Below are 17,387 nucleotides of genomic sequence, written 5' to 3'. Positions count from 1 at the left end.
AGCCCTGATCTGTAAAGGACCTATCCACTTTTGAGGCAGTAATGTTTGATCCAGAGCTGATTATGTCCTGATCGTTCCCTATTGCTGTAATGGACACCATCTGACCAAATATATGCAAAGTGCAGTTAAAAAAAAATTACCAATGAGAAGTTTGCGGCATTTCATTATTTCTCATTCCTTACACAATTAACTTTGGTTCATTTATCCTAAGTTTAATTTTACAATAGTAAAGTAGCTGGGTTTCTCTGTAGACAGATGAAAGGCTGGATGGTATTTTTTATGAACCTTCTCAGTGAAACATGGCTTATAAATTATTTCCTGGAGAAAGAGAATTTGCACATTTAAAACAAAAAGAAGGAGCTGAAGAATTAGTATTGGCTCCTTTGCAGCTCGTGTTTGTGTTCGTGCGCTGAGGGCTTTGTCTGTCTGCTGTTCTTTGCAGTGACTCCAGATTACTGCCTCAAAGCACAAAAGCATTATCACGGCAAGGCTCCTTCTTAATAACTCTGCAGAATTGTTCTGCAAATGAACAAAGATAATGTTGGCCTGACAGGTTGAGATTGGGAGGCTGATGGAGGCTGGGGCTGGGAAGTGAGATCTCTCTGATAAGCCCCAGCAATACTCAGAGACAGCAGCTGGGGAAAAAAAAAGGGTAATAAATACGTTTTCTCCTCTTACATGTCGTAAGTTATAAATATAAAGCTTCAGACTTTCCATTACAGCATGAATCAGTCACTTATCCTGAAGCTATCTTGTCTCAAGCTTCTGCCCGCTGTAGTTACTCAGTTGAGGAGCATCAGGCGCTGCTGGCTGGAGCTGGCTCTTACCACTGTCCATTTTTGCTGGTAAAGTTTCCATCCAGAGACTGTAACACTGCTGAGCCACTTGTTCCATGTGATGGTATTTTTTGTGGCCAGGATTCCAGGTGTGATTTGACTTGGACCAACAGCCTGTGTTGCAAACTAAATGATGGAGACAGAAGGAAAGGAAGAGCGGTGCTTTTGAAGTACGTGGTGCTGAGCTCTGTTTTCTCAGGCCTGATGCTTTTCTTTACACTGGCAAAAAATCAATGGAAAAGTTTGCAGGGTGTTGCAGCAAAACAATGGCCAAAGTGTCTGACCTCCAGCAGCAGGAACACGGAGCTGGTTGAAACCACCAGTTGGGAATGGGAAGAAAAGCCTTTTAGAAGCACATAGGGGATGGCAAGCAGCGGTTGTGCCAAATGCTGAAAGAACTTGGCATAGAATCACAGAATCACTGAGGTTGGAGGAGAGCTCTGTGATCACCAAGCCCAACCCCACTGCATCCCCACCATGTCCACCTGATACCTGGTGTGGGTTTCTATCAGTCACCTCATTGGGAGGGCTCTGTGCATAGGGCCTGGCTGCTGGCAGTGGCCTTCTGCTACAAACCACGCTTGGTTATTAAGTCCCATTTCATAAAGCCCTCACTCCTGAAGGTGTCTGATTACAGGAGAATTTCTTCTCTCATTTAACAGACCAAAAGCTCTAACTCAAAGCTTTCTTGTATGGATGTGGGAAAAAGCCTGGCTTCATTCAAGCAGACTTATAAGGGTTTAGCAACCAAAGGAAACACAAAGAGCAGACAATAGATATTGTTTCAAATACTTAATGATTTTCTGAACTCCAATTCTTTCTTTTGTGCAGTTCTCTGTGCTGCAAAACTGAGCCCATTTTGCTTGATTTCAACCAATTAACCCCAGCAATCCCCTCGTCCCCCTCCTGCACTTGGCCTGGCTGCCCAGCACAGGTCTGGCAAAGCAAAACTGCTTTTGTTGCTTTTAACTTTTCTGTGTAAAACAGGAGGTTTGAGCAACAGTGAAGACCAAGTAATTACAGACAGATATATGGCATTACAATTCAAACCTGCACCGTAATGGCTCCATAAAGTCACCTAGGTTTAGATATACGTCAAACCATTTTTCACATTGCAAATGAATATTTTTAAGAGCCGTAACTTTCTGGGAGTTCATGAATTTCCTGGATTCATAGCCCTCTCCTGGTTGGAGATACAGCAGTGCAGAGAGTAAGGGAGGGACCATGGCACAGAGAGCTGAAGCGGAGCGAAGAATAAATCCTGAGAGATGAGATTTCCAAAAGCTGCTTGAAAAAAGAAAAAAAAAAGCTGGGATAAATGTATGACATACGCTGTAAATACCACTTTGCCTTATCAGCCTTCCTCTTTCCTGGCCCTGCCCAGAGATTCTGGGAGCCTGATTTGAACCATGAAGGCTTCAATGGCCAAAAGCTTGTAGTTATGTCTTGTGCTGCTGGGATGTGAGCACTTGGGTCCCCTTCATGTACCCTGTCCCATAGAGAACATGGATGAGTTGAAATGAGTTGCAACCTTGCCCCCATATCTTCCCCATGTCCCCGTGTCCTCATGTTCCAGTGTCCTGGTGTCCTCATGTCAGAGCACAGTGCTGTTGAGCAGTGGGCCAACACTTCCCTTCTGACCAGATGGAGCGTGTAAGCAACTATTATTTGTGTGTTTTTAAGGCGGAATGGCAAGGATAATTGGGCGATTTTGGCAATGAAAGGAAACCTCAGAGAAGGCAAAGCAGACATCCCAGTGCTGGAGGCAGTGCAGGGTGTGTGACTCATGTAGAGCCATCCCTTGAGTTGAGTCACTGTGTTGGCAATGCTGCGCAAGGCAGCAGAGTGCCTTAAAACTGAGCATCCTGTGTGCTAAATATCAATGAAAGTGCATTTGCTCCTTGTCTAAAATTCCCTTAAATTCTCTTTCCACCCCATTGGCTAGAGCAGCAAATCCATCTCTCTCACAAAGCTAAATCAAGATTAAGGGGGCTTGATAGGTAATTATTTTTAATTACAATATGCTTTTTACTTTCTGAGTTACAGACATTGGCTTGCTATTCCCGCACTGGGTTGGGAGCTGCTTTCTTGCTTATCTCAGCGAGAAACACAAGCTGAGTATCTGGGAGGAACAGAATCCCCTTCACAGATACAGCTGGACCCAAACGTGCTTCCCAAAGCCATGGCTTGGGGTGATGTGTGCATGGGAGCCCTCGGGGTGCTTATGGAGCCAGCCAGGTCCTTCATCTGCCATGGAGAATTGTGCTTATTCTACATTTGCTCGCCTCCTTCTGGGGGCATTGATCACCCCCTGGGTTTGAACATCATTTTAGGCTATTTTCTTTTCTCAATTGACAAACTAAGGAGACAGGGGGTGAGAAAGAATATGCAGAGGCATAAAACTAAGATAAACAGGTGTGAGCAGGTAATGTATGCAGATACAGTGAACGCACTCGAATCTGTACATTTAACCGACCGTGGCAATAGGCATCTATCTCTCCTCCTACAGCATCTTCTAAATGTGCCCCAGTGTCCCTGGAAGAACATTGCCTTTCATGGGAGGGCGTGTAATGAAATGCCCTCATCCTGTTTTAATCAGTTTCGAATGTGGAAAAGACAATCACGATCTGAGGAAGGCAGTGTTTCCCTCGCATGTGAATTATGCGATACTGTAGCTTCATTAACATGCTTTACAGTCTTATCTTTATTCATACTGGCAAATTAAATTAGCGCTGTCTTTCAAATCTCCGTCTATTTTCCCCCCTAGGCAACCACCAGCAGCACAAAATAAATGACAGTAACGGGAGTGGATTGCTGCACTCTTGACGTTAGTCCCTGGGCTTTAAGCAAGCATCCCTCCAACAAATGATAGTTGTTCTCTCTCCAGGAGCTGAGCTGCATTACATTGTGCCTGTTACAATCACAGAGCTCCACGAGCCAGCACGGAGCACAGGCTGTCAGCATGTGACCCCACAGCCCTTTCCTCTTTAGCTTCCCCCAAAGCAGAATGTGTTCTGGGGTTTAGGCAGGTGCCCCTTTTCTACCTCCATACCCTTGTCCCTCCTTTGAGGTCTTGATGAGCACCAAATGTGACTGTGGGAAGGGTGGGAAGAGAGAAGCAGAGATTTCAGCAGCACAGTTGGGTTCCTCTGGGTGGGAGGTGGTTCTCAGCTGATGCTGCAGCACCAGTGAGGGGATGTGGATGAAAAGGAATAGAGAGTCTGCTGCTGACTGAACCCCAGCTGTGCTGGGGGCTGCTTGGAGGAAACGTCTTAGGGGAAAGTATGAAAGGCAGGAGGAATTGGGGAAGGCTTTCCCCACTTCTACCTTCCCCATGCAGATATCTGAGCTGAGGACTAGAGTGGATTTGTCAACTCTGCAGTCAGGCATAAATGGAGCTTCATAACTTTGCAAGTGCAAAGCATTAGCAGTAAGTGATTTTACATTAAACACTAAATATTGCAGCTATTAAAGAACATTCATCATCTGCACAAGGTGCCTGAACAGAAATGAGCTGTAGCATCTCCTGCAACATTGACTGTAAACACATTAAGAGCTCTCCCAGTGCTGTCAGTCACTTTCATCTCAAGGGGAAGACCTGGTGCTCAGGGGCTCCACCACCATCCACTGCACAGACAGCAGCACTGTGTCATCTCCCCATGGAGGTGCCCCCAGCCCCTTTGCTCTTTGCTCTGTCTTTGGTGCATCATCCAAACTGGAGCCTCCTCTGCACTGCTGTCCCCATAGAGTGGTGGAAGAGGCTGCAAGATCCCACCTGCTGTTGTGACCAACAGTAAGTGACCACCACTAAAAAGATGAGCCTCAGGCAGTGCTGTGCAGTCACTTGTGATGGAAGTTATGGGGACGCTGCAGCTTTCTTCCCCAAATCACAGTGTGAATAAATCCAGGATACAGTTTCCTCCTCCCGAGCCATATCTCTGGTCTGTGCATTGCTATCAGCCATGCCAAGAGATGGAGCAGGCCTCCAACCTAACAAAGTTTTCATTTCCTTCTGCTGTTCTGACACCAGGCCAATCAAGAGCAGCCGTGCATTGTGCTGGGGAGATTGCTTGGTCCAAGATTGTGCTTCAGATAAGAGTTTGGTTGATGATGATTAATACAACTGCTTTGTTTGTCTGACAGGTGGACCGATAAATAGATATTGTTGCTAGGAGTACATTCCTTCCTGCTATGGTAAGCAGTACAGACAGCCCTAAATGCTGATGTTTCCTGGAGATCTGTGGGACTGGAGGTCGGGGCAGGCTGTACCTTGCTTTTTGATTGTACTGGATAAAGGACTTCAGTCCTTTAAGTGAGGAGTGATGATTTCATCACGACCTGACATGTCCTTCGTTTCCAGTAAGGAAAACAAACAAAACCTCACAGTTTTGAAAATATAGCCCAGACATGCTGAACGCTCATAAAAGGGCAGAGAGACCATGGATGGAACAGAAAAAATAGCTTAAAATGTCATCAGAAGCTGTTATGATCTTTGGTGAGTTTCTTTCTCCCCTTAATCTGATCTCCATTTATTGTTCTTTCGGTCTTTACCTGACAGTAACAGATGAAATTCAGAGCCAGAAGTTACCATCAGGGCCACCTGGTGCTGAATGTCCTGCCTGGCTGGGCAGCAGCCACTGCTATGCTCCATCAGCTCTCAGAGATGATCCCAAATGGTATTTGCATATATGGCCTCATTATAGCTTGCCTATCTTATTGAAGCTGCTCATTTAATATAAGCTTTTCTCCCAAACAGTGGGAACCTCTCATTTCCTAATGAGTCTTTTTCCTCCTAGTTGTAGAAGTAGTACTGGTATTTCATTGCACTGGTAAGGATAGAGGGTCCTCCTATTGAAGGAGTGGGGTGAACCTGGAAGCCTGTGGCAAAGCTTGGGAAGCTCTAGAAAGACTAGTGTGCTAACACAGGCACTCTTCTCCTCTAAGACCATGCATCATTGCCTGTGTTGACATGTGGGTTGATGTAGCTGTTCTATATGATGAGGAGTTGGTCTTTTCAGCCTCCATTAAGGCTTTTTCCTGAGGTTGACGGCCTCAAGACAAGCTCTGCTTTCACCTATTGTGTGTTCTTCTCTATCAACCCCTGGAGATGTCTGGATGCCTGGGTCAGAGGTACAAGCTGAAACTGGGATTAAAGGCGTCAGGTGGAAACCAGCAGCACATAGGTGGGCTCCTTCTATCTGTTGTGTATCTTGCCCTGTGTCTGGGGGCTGGCAGTAATCTGAGTCAATGTTTGATCCATGCACACCAACTGTTGGGCACTGGTGAATTGCTTGGAGAGCAAACTGCTGTGCTTTGGGGTCTGGCCTTTCTGCCCTACCCACAGCACCAGTTAGGCTGATGGGGAGAGGTAGGAAGGTTTAATACCTGGATGCAGACCTTACCAAATGCCTAGGATGAGCTCAGCTGCTTTCTACTCTTTGAGCAGCTTAGTCTCCCCCTGTGATTTGGCTTTAAGGGGCGATTAAGTGTTCACAAGCACTATTTACATTTCAAAAACGAATCGGGACCTGGTGTGAGATCAAAGTGGAAGTGGGGTTTGGGTGCATCGATCAGATGCCCAGGGTGCTGGGGCTTCCTGCATCTTGTAAAGGATCAAACGAGTTTGGAGATACGAGAACTGTCAGCATGGTTAATTTTCTTGTAGGTAGGAGCTTGTAGTCCCTGGTGTTCAGATGCGTGCCTCAAGGAGAAATAATTAGTGGCATTTTTCAGGTTAATTAACAACTGCGACTTAGACATGGGGCCTTCCTCCATTGCTCTGTACCTTCCCATAGCCTCCCAGCAAACACCTCTAATCTATAAATGGGGCTCTGTTGTTCAGAGCACGCATTTTAATCTGTCACTGCTCTTAAATGCAGACAGAGCTCAGGTGTGTCCTGGTGATGATGCACCCAAACCTCGAACCTGAAAACTGGCATGAACAAACTTCATTTTGTGTACATCACTGTGTATGTCTATGTATTTTGGAGCTGAGTATTCCCACACATTGGGGGCTTTACACCTATTGTGAAGTGGAGGAACCATGCAGCAGACAAAGCATAACCTGCTGTGGGAAGAGTTGTTGTCCTCTGTGTCTCATTACAGATGGAGATATAAAGTGACCACATGGCTGCTGAAGGACAGGTTTTGTTCCCCTGGCTGCTGCTTGGGAAACACACTGTGAAGAGGAAGAAACATCCTAATTTTCATCTGTGCCTCCTACCAACCTGTCTTGCTTTTCCCCCACCTACAGACTCCAGTTAAGCACTAGAAAGAGGCTTAGATCACTGGTGACTTCTTGTTCTTTAATTCATGTAAATGTTCTTTTTAACTATCTTGGAGTCTTAAACGACCCCCCGGGGAACCTTTTGTGTTTGATTATTGAAACAAAACTTTATTCCCTTTAAGCACAAAACAACTGGGGAACAGAGGGAAAGAACCTATTTGTTTTCTTGCATATACTGTGAATGCAAAGGTCAGGTATAACTGACACAGCAGTGAGGGTTTAGTAGCTACAAAGCCAACCTGCTTCCCCTGTGCATCTTCTCCAGTTGTGTTGCTCTCATTTCCTGCAGCAGCCTGTTGTCATTCCATGAGAACAGCATCTTGTTTTCAAACCTGCTGCCTTCTAATTTCAATTGATATGCCATCATTTTCTTTTTTCTTTTCATCATTTCTGCTGGTGGGGCTGACCTTGTGGTGTTGCACTGAGTGAGCTTTGCTCAGCATCCCTCCCTCTGCCTCACTATGCCACAAAGGCAGCCCTTCAACCACAGAGCATCTGTGTAGCAGATCACCCTGACACCAACTCACTTGTTCTTCGTGTACCACCATCCAACCACTCAGACAGACGTGTAGCAAACACAACTAACATGGCCTCTAAAATCAATGAGCCGGTATATAGAGAGCTATAAATAATCAGCAGAGGATTTAATTAGCAGCAAACTCCCTTGCAGTGAGCTGGTCCCTATGGCAGCTGATGGCTCGAAGCTGCCTCCCCTGGTGCAGGGAACCCCAAAGAGGTTTCTCCCCATTGGCTCGTATATGTGATTTCACTTATGGTTTTCAAATAGAAATGTGCTGCTGAGCAGCATCAGCCCAAAACTTCTGAGATTTCTGGGAAGTGCTTCACTGATGCGAGGTGTGCTGCGTCATGTGAAGACTAATTTCATTACTGAAAGAATGATTCCATCAGGTCAAAGCGGACTGTAAAGATCCCTCTCCTGTGTTTTACTGCCTTTATTGAGCATCCAGCCATATGCCTCCTTAGTAGCCACGTGCTGTTTGGTTTTATTAATGCTTGCATCTGCTGGTGATTTGAGCAAGGGCCAAAGGTTCAAAACTGGAACTGGAGGACCCTGTATTACTGAAAGGTTTTATTAGCCATCAATCTGCTGTATAGTGCCAGTGTTGCCAATGGGGAATAATACAATGAAACCTCTCTCCCCAGCGGTGACAGCCCCACTCTGCTGCAAGGATCCGCATGAATTAATCTGCCTCGTTAACCATCCCATAGTAAGTGCCTTTCAGGAGGACAAAATGCTTGAGTGAAATACAGAGAAACCTCTGTGAGGATAGGAACACACCCAGGACTTGCCTTTCCTGGTTCCTCCTCTGTCCCCACCTCTCTGGATGGATTTTGCTCCATTTTAGACTTGCATGTATTACTTTATTGGAAAAAAGGACATTAATCCCTTCTACAAAAGGAGTGAAGCAAAGTGGTTTATGTTTGTGGCACTGAGATTGGAGAATCATAGAGGTTGGAAAAGACCTGTTAGGTCACCAAAGAGGTGTTACTACTTAGACCTGGTAGCTGTGGGGCTGGGCTTTAGATGGAGCAGCCCCAAGTGATGTGAGCTGTCTGCATGGGGCTGTTGCTGTCTCATGCTGTGAGCTGGAATGGTGGTCACTGAGCTCCCCAGTCCTGTAATTCAGGTGGTTATTTCCATTCTAGCTCTGGAAACTATGCAGCATGAAAGTAAGGGATGGAAGCACACGCTGCTTCATAGCCCAGAAGCACTGGGGCTGCCAGCAGTGCAGCTGGTCACTGCCATACAGCATATGGAAGCTGTAAGTTCCTGTCCTTTCTTATTCTACCTGTTATGCTGGGATTGCACTCAAGAGAAAAACATTACATTGTCCAGTAGCAAAAGCTGCCCATAGTGCTCAGCCTCCCCCGTCTGCTGACTGCCCCCAAATTATGGGAGATTAAAAACAGTACAGTGTCTCCATGGTAGATGATGGGTAGAAAGCACACAGGGACCTCTCAGAAGATGTCCTGCAAAGACAGAAGTCCTGGCACTCAGCCTGTTTGTGAGCACGTACAATTAGATGTAGAAGTTCATCATGTGTCTGACCAATGTGCTCTTATAGAACCTGAGAGCTGTGATGTGGGCACAGAGCTGGGGTTTTGCTTGTGAAAGGTTGGGAGCAATGTGTCCCCACTCTGTTCCTTCCTTCCCGTAGCAATGCCAGTGTCTCACTGCCTGATCAGCCCTTCATAACTCTGGAGGACAAAACAGCAATAAAAGAAACCTACTTGTGGGTTTTATTTTCGCTATGCAGCGCTGGTATTTCTCCTATATTAAATCTTGTTGGGGCTGTTTCATGCATAAACTTCATTTTTTCTGTTGTGCTGGAGAAAACCTGAGCGATGATTTAATGCAGCTCCATTTGCAAGTCTCATTGTGACAGCAGACTGTCATCAATGCTCTGCAGGGACAGTGCAGGGGAGTGCAGAACCCGTCCATCAGCATTGGGAGAGGATCAGGCTTTTGTAACACATGGCTGGGCTTCAGGAGGCACACAGGCTCAGGGATTTGGAGGCAGGTGATTGCATTTGCTCTGAGTCTTGGAGGTGGGTAAGCAGCATTCAAAGCCAGACTGCCCACAGTTGGGTGTTGTGTAGCAGAGGTTGGGGATGAAGTCCTGGGGCAAGGGAAGAAGCGGACGGGGCTGGATGGGATTATGATGTTGGCAGCACATTCTGTGCTGGGCACAGAGGTTGAGGAGGTTAAGCTGTGCCTTATGCTTCAGTTAGTCTGTAAGCTTTCAGCCACCCATAGACTCATGCTTTAAGTACCCTTCTGAGAAGGTCTGAGTGAAACAACTCCATTGTATTTACTGCTGGGTTCCTCACACCAGTGCCATGGCTGGAAAATAGACAGTTTCTCTCTTCTTTTTGCAGAAAGCTGCAAGCACTTTCAGAAATCTTAAAAGGGAGAATAATTTTAGACTTGCAATAACTACTTTGTAAACCCTTCTTTGCCATCTGAAGGGATAACTAAAAATGAAATATCAACAGTGCTGTTGGGCTTAACTTAAAGGGGTTCAGAAAACGATGGCCTGAGCTTTAAGTGAGACTGTTGTTGCTGTTGTCAGTGGGCAGCAATTCAGTTCACTTCCCAGTAGGTCCTAAAAGCTCACACCTCTGTTCTACAGCTCTGTGTATTGCTGTGTGCCATAGTTGATGGTTGAGCAATTAGACTTTGGGCAAGCATAGGTTCAGACTTGGGGAGACAAAGAGGGATGCTCAGCTTTCTGCTCCAGAACTTTTTGAAGGTCAGTTTGCTTCTATGCCAGGCTGGGGGGTAGGAGGGGGTGTTGAAGCACTGAGAGCTGGAGATGAACAGGAAGGAACAAAAGTGGGCAGATTTATCTGTGGCGTTCGTGCTATCCGAAGTGTGTTCAGCTCAATGCTTCTGCCATCAGCAATTCCCCAGGCACTCTGGAGCAGGCTCTGATTCTTAGGGAAATTTCACATCTTAAGAACTGCTTATGCACAAAAAGGGGGTGGGAGGGAAACACAAACCTACCTTAACTTCCTGCAAAACAAAGTAAAAATCACAAGGAATCTAGCAGGGCGTGCTTTTAGAAGAGCTTTGGTTTTAACTCTTAACAGCAATGATGTTAAGATTCCTTGTAAGTGGAAATCCACATTTTGCAGGCAGATCGCCCCAATTTGGGTTCTTGGGAAGGGAACAGTTCCACACTTCTGCTTCTTAGCTCTGTGCACTCAGTGACACGTGGGCACACAATGTTGTGCTGCGCCTTTGGTGGACCTTGGTCTGCTGAAGATCTATTGCCTGCAGGAAGCCCAAAACAAGGCTGAGCCTTTGTGGCACCCCTAGAGCATCTCCCCAGATCCCACCTGTGGTGCACACACCTCCATGAAGCAGGCTGGCATCTCCTTCCTGCCAGACTGCCCCGAGATCTCTAGATGAAAAATGCTTTATGAAATTGTTGTTCTCTGGAGAGCAATAGAATTGAATGAGAGCCTTGCTGTGGAATTTGTAAAGCCAACTACAGCTCCTAATGGCAAACCTTTGCTGTAGGACTCCAAAGGCTGGAATGTTTCCATTCCCAAAATGCCTGCAATAATCCAATTCACTCATAGCATTGGGACACTAAGTGAACAGAACAAAGCCCCCTACAAGGATAATAATAATTGAGACCGTGTTCTTTTCATTCATTTCCCAGCAGTGTGGGGCTGATTTCCCCTCTGGTTCTGCTCCCCAGATGGTTTCATGGTAGCAGGAACCCACTCTGGCTCTAGGGCAGTTTCAGATTCATTCATTGCTCCTCTGCAGTGTGCACAGCATCGCGGTCCTACGGCCACCAGCCCCATGTTAGCAGCTGGCTTGGGGCGTTGGGCTCAGCTCCAAGAATAAGCAGTTTCCAAGGCATTAATCTTTATAGCGATTATCTACAGCAAGGCCTTCGTGTAGCTTTTGGAAGTCTGGGCTGTGGGTTTTTTTCTGCTTGTGTCTTTTGGTGAATTTAATTCGATATAAAACTTGTGGATCCTCTTTAGAGAGGCCGTCCTGTCCTCTATGTGGTGGGATGAGTGTGAAGGGGGCAGTGACTTGGCAAGGAGATGCTCAGAGGCTGTTGGGATCAGGTCTGATAGCAAGTTGGGGTTGAACCTTGAGGACACAAGAGTAGGAGCTGCCCACAGCCTGCAGGACACAGCAAGATACTCTAAGCGGAAGATATTGACCCATGGTCCTCTTGGTGTGGTGCTACCCAAAACAGGGTGCTTGCTGTGTCCCCACCACCAGCTCATGTACATCTGGGCAGGAGATGGGAGCAAAGGGTGGGATTTTCAGCCCCTGCAGTGGTGAACCAGGCCCTGCAGCAACGCAGAGAGAGGGGATTGGAGGAGAAGTGGGAGGGGGCTCATCGTTTAAGTGCAAACATTAAAGCTGCATTTAGCACCGATTTTAATATGTGCTTAGCTGCGACATGATATTAGGCAGTGAGGTAAGTGACAATTTATGCAGCATTTTGAGATTAGCTGTAGCACAGGGAGTAAAGCAACTTTTTTCATGCGGTGACTACAATGGCAGCTCAGATCCAAGCCCAACAGAGTGTATGTCTGGGGGAGGGGAAGGAGGATGTTGCAGAGTTTTCTGCCTTTGTGTTAAAATGAAGGGAATTTTGGAGCTCTGAAGTACGTAAGTCACTTCAGTTTGAGAAAGCTGAGAGTACAAGGAGAGCCAAAGCCAACCAGATGCTCTCTGGGAATGAAAGTGCTGGGTTTCACACATACCCAGAGCACTTGGGGTGATTCTGAGTACATCCTTGTGATTCTTTTTCAAAGATAAGGATCCATTCCCAGCACAAGGACCACTGTGTGCCCTCTGGTCCTGTAGGTGGGGAACTGCTGTGTGTTATCTGCATGCCTGCTCCCCCAGCAGCTCACTGCTCACAGTCCAGCACTGTTTCCAGAAGGGCATCGCATCTCTGAGTCCAGCCTGGATCACAGAGAAGGAGAAATCATTGATCTCTGGTGCGTGGTGGCTTATCTCAGGGCACCATGGGTGAAATTTCTTCCTTATCTGAAAAGCCATTGAAAGACCCACGCACTGCTTGTTTCATATAAAACTTCAGGAGGATTTGAGTCTGTGCACACAGTAATTTTTGTTTTAATTTTTGGCTTTTTTTTTTCCCCCTAGAGAACACAAGCCTCAGTCTTGAGCAGAAGATAAGGAGCAGAATGACCTTGCATCCTCCAGCCATATACCTGATGTTAACAGTCGAGGAACCCAAGGCCAACCCAAGGGTGAGTACAGGTCAGAGCTGAAAGCAATCCCGCTCTGTTGGAACACTGATACACGATTTCCAGCTGGCCATTTGGAGAACAAAGGTGTTTTTAGCAGTAAGGATGTTTTTTCCTATAAGCATAAAATACCAACTGGGACATAATTCTGTAGCCATCCATCCTAATTCTTGAAGGCATATTTTGGTTACTTTACTGGGGAAGGAATATATTAGGACCTCTTTTGTAGCAAAGCCCCACAGGGATATTGTCACCATCCAGCTGAGGGGAGTTGCTTACTCACAAATCACTGCAGCCCTTATTCACTGTGCAGACATGCCCAGCCTGCATGAGGTGCCCTGGCACAGGAGCCACCAAAGACATTGATGTTTCTGAATGCTGTGTTAGAGCTACTGGTACCCTGACCCATAAAATCATATGTGGTGCGACTGCACTGTGCTGCCTGAACATGTGGCTTGGGTACAGAGGCTGCCATAAAGTGCAGAAGAACATCAGTTAGCGTCTGGGCAGTGTGGTTATGGCTGTGGGTGGCAGAGTGCTTTTTGTACTTGTTGTGCTCTGAATCAATATTGAAATTGGGAGTGGAGCTGTGAGGAACTGCTCTGTTCCTACGGGTCACTTTGCCCTGTAATCACTACAGCACAGTGCAGTACAGGGAACAATCCCTTCTCCTTTCCCTGCCACCCTGCTTACATAGGCTCCATCATCTTCTCACTAGAGGCAGTCGAGCCATATTCATTGCACAGTTTGTTTGTGAGCTCGGCATTTTTCATCATTTAATAATATGCAGCAAACGGTTTTTCACACTCTTAGAGCAGCCCCATAAAGCACTGCAATGAGCTTTGGCAGTAATTTTACTCAGCGCGTTTATTGCATCAGTTGTTGAATAGAGCTGTTTGTGCATCTTAATCAGAAACTGCCACCCCCCCCCCCCAACCCTTCCCAACCCCCTCTTTATTTCTGCCACAAGGGGAGAGTGGAGCTGGGGACAAGGAATGGCTTTGGGGAGACATCCCAATTGCTTCCAGTCTGAAAGTCATCACTTTGTTGAACCTCTGCTGGAGGTCTGAAATGTGTGTTTTAAGTTAGTGGGAGACCCGCTGTTCACCGGGGGCAATTTTAGTCCTGTTTTTGGCAGATGACCTCATTTTGTGTGATAACAGTGCGTGGCTGGGTGTTAGCAGGTCTGGCCTGCTTTTCTTCTCTGAGAATCACTTAGTGTCGATGTCCATTGCTGGTGGAGCAGGCTCTGATCTCCAGGTGCCCCATTTCCCCCCACATTTCCCCCCATCTATGGAGCACGTGCTGAATGGGACTTGATAAAGCACAGCTTCCTATGTCCAGTTGGCCAGCAGTAGGATGGGTGACTGGTGGGAGCTGCTACCAATGGAGAGTGACATATCTTCTGCTGGGCGTTATAGGCAGCTCTTACCCTCTGTGTATAACTCTAACCACTAGATGGAGGCACAGATCGATGCTCAATGTGCAAGTCCCACCATAGAAATCATTGTAATCCCCATTTTCAGCTGCTGGCTGAACTGGTTCTCTCTGAACTACGACAGTGCATGTCATGAGTGTAATGCAACACGTATTGGTAGGGGAGCCACAAAAATGATGAAAAGGTTTCGAAAATTGGGCCTATGAGAGAAGGCGGGCTCAGGAAAGATGACTGTATGGAGGATGTTATAGTGCAAGTGGGGAGGAGTACTTGTCATTAGTCACTATCAGCAGTGTGAGATTGTCGGGCTGGGTTGCAACAAGGAAACTACCACTTAAGTGATGGGAGAAACATTGTACCGCAAAGCAAAATTGATGCTTTCAAATGGGTGAAGAGAGCGCAGGGCTTCTCAGCTTGCAGAGGCGTTTTGCGCTGAGCAGAGCTCTGGGAGATGACCTCAAGCAAAGCTCTTTTCACCGATGGAGCCGTGTCCCCATCAGCACAGCCCACACCAGGTGGGATCACAGTGGGTCCTTCTGTGAGCCTCTCCAGCTTTGCAGCACAGTTTCCTTCTGCTGAATTCCATCCGTGTTGCTTTGCTGCTCGTGGCACACTGCCTGCTGTTTTCACTACTGTGCAAACCTCATTTGGAAGCAAACCCTGGCATGAGGTGCTGGAAGGAGAAAGCACCACGGTGGTCATTGTGAACCTCCTTCCTGGTCAAGAGAACCTTCCTCCATGCACAGCCTTCAGGTATCACTGAATTAGCTGGGGCTGGGATCCAGCTTTTGGGCACGTCCAATCCAACTGAGCTGATGAGCAGCACCAGCTATAGGTCTTTGGTAGAGGAATTTGTGGCCAAGAGCTGAAAAGGCTGCAATGCAAACTCCAGTCAGCCAGCAGCTCCTTCGATCCAGCTGAGCAAAGCTGACAAACTTCATTTTTAGCCCTCATCTCAGGAGCACATGCTGTGAAACACAGAGAAATTAATGTCATTAGTGAAGGGATGCAGAAGGAGGACTCCAGCCAGCTGGGCTGGAAGCTCCTGGCTCAAGGTTCAGCTCCATGGTGGTGCCCCATCCAGATCCCCATTCAATCTGTGTCCTGAAGGGTCATTCCATACGTCTCCAAATCAAAGCTACACCTGTGCTCATAGAGATGAAGCAGTGCAGTCTTGCAGAGCATCTCTTCTCCTTTGGAATAAAGAATTATGCACGTATGAAGTATTTCTGTAAGGGAATGTGCTCCTCGCATAGTTATTAATTCATTATTGGTCATGGCCAAACTCACTCCTCTACTAAGTCATCTATTAAATGAGCCAAATGAAATTTATTAACAGAGCGTTGATCATTTAAGTCTTTTAGCATAGAGAAATGGGCATAATGGAATAAAAGGAGAAGTAATAATTTTTTGCCCTGCTTCTGGTCCACGCTCCGGATTGCTCGCAGTGCCCTGTGTTATGGCTGTAATTGGTCCTGGAGCTTCTTCCCAAACAAGCACAGCAGGTGATTAACCAGGAGGAAGAAATTCTTATTTGAGCAGTAATTTGGGTGCTGTTGTTGCCCATTGTAGGCAGCAGCCAAGCACTGAATCCTGTAGGATCTCAGCCCTTCAATGCACTCTTGAAGCAGGGGAGCTGGGCGGGCTGCAGAGCCCAGACATGGCAGAAACCAAAGTCCCATAAATGACTCTTTAGAGCCAAAAAGAGCCCAGTGCAGGCACCAGGCAGCTCCCTGCCTCCACTAGAGGTTGCCTCAGTGTCGCATTCAGGAAAGGAAGCTGCGCATCCCCAGAGGGAAGTGGCTAATCACCGCTTTGTACAATTAGACTCAGCCTTTATGGAGCTCTGATCATTTATGTTGGCAGAGCTGAGTTTGTTTCTAGTGGATATAATTTAGCCTCCAGGTAGACAGGGAGATTCGTGAGGTTTTTAGTGCTGAATTTGCTCGATGGGGGAGTGCTGCTCTGTTTCCTCTCCAGAATTAAGAGGAAATCATACACGTATCTCAAGGTGAGCATTGCAGACCAAAGGCTTTCACTTTTGGGAGCCCTGCAGATGAGGACGGGGCAACTGAGTGATGTTTTGAGGATTTCACTGTCACCTAAATCTTGCATGTTACCACTTAAAATGGCAGGCGGGTCCCTCAGTGTTAGGCCACATCAATGATGCCCAAAGCTCTCAGCTCCTAATGAAGTTAAATAAGATTTAAGCTTCATGGGTCTCAATTACTTTAAATGGGGCTTTACAAGATTAAGTCATAGAGAAGTGGGGTGGGGTGGGGGGAGTGGCACAGCCTGTCTTTTCTTCCATCTTTAATTTGGTCTGGGGACAGAGGGATGATCACAGAGCACCTCGAAGTGAAAGCATCACTTAATGCCCTTTGCTCCTTCTTGCAGTGCCCCACATCTCCCTTCCGCCGCCCTATCCCGGGTCACAGCAGTGTCAGCCATTGTCATTTTGGAGATGGATGAGTTCTGACTGAGTCTTGGAGCCCTTTTCCATTCACACTGCACAGCACGAAATGAAGCAACACGTGAATCTCTGTGGGATTTACTCCTTAATTCCACCTCCTTTACTGCTACATGCAATCAAATATTTACTTACTGATATTCAAGAGATCATAAAATGCACTGAGAATGAATCTGGGAACACCCTTTAAGAGGCTGCATAAGCCTCCCCTCTACCCACAGTCAGATCCATATGTTGTCCCCAGCAGGTACCGCTCCTGATCTGCTCTTACAGACCTTAAAATGGAGGTGGTTTGTTCTCCTTGGGATCCTTGTCTGGTGCTTCCCTGTCCTTATTATCACCACTGCTTCATGGCAGCACTGCCTGTGTCTGCCTCTGTGCCATTCAAACCAGCTCCCTCAGCTGATAAAGGCTTTTGCATTTATGGGGCGAGAGGGGTTGTCACAATTCATTGGTGGCAGGTTTACATTTGACTTCAGTGGAGCTCATGAAAGTCTGCAGCATGAAAGAGACATTGATTTTCCATAGTGTGTCTGGGTTTGGTTTTTGTTACAGGGATATGCCTTGCAAATGTTGAGCTAG

General features: G+C 46.8%; 1 long non-coding RNA gene across 1 annotated transcript in view; it reads left to right on the top strand.

The window, feature by feature from the left end:
- Positions 1-5,149: 5,149 nt before the first annotated feature.
- The window catches only part of LOC107323855, a 93,249-nt gene continuing 81,011 nt past the window's right edge, over positions 5,150-17,387 (top strand). Inside the window, exons 1-2 of the long non-coding RNA XR_001559358.2 lie at positions 5,150-5,331; positions 12,794-12,900. This is a non-coding gene — a long non-coding RNA (uncharacterized LOC107323855). The remainder of the gene's footprint in view (positions 5,332-12,793; positions 12,901-17,387) is intronic.

Source organism: Coturnix japonica, chromosome 23 (genome assembly GCF_001577835.2).
Source record: "Coturnix japonica isolate 7356 chromosome 23, Coturnix japonica 2.1, whole genome shotgun sequence".
NCBI lineage: Eukaryota > Metazoa > Chordata > Aves > Galliformes > Phasianidae > Coturnix > Coturnix japonica.
The sequence above is the reverse complement of the archived record's forward strand: the minus strand, read 5'-3'. Positions and strand labels throughout refer to the sequence as shown.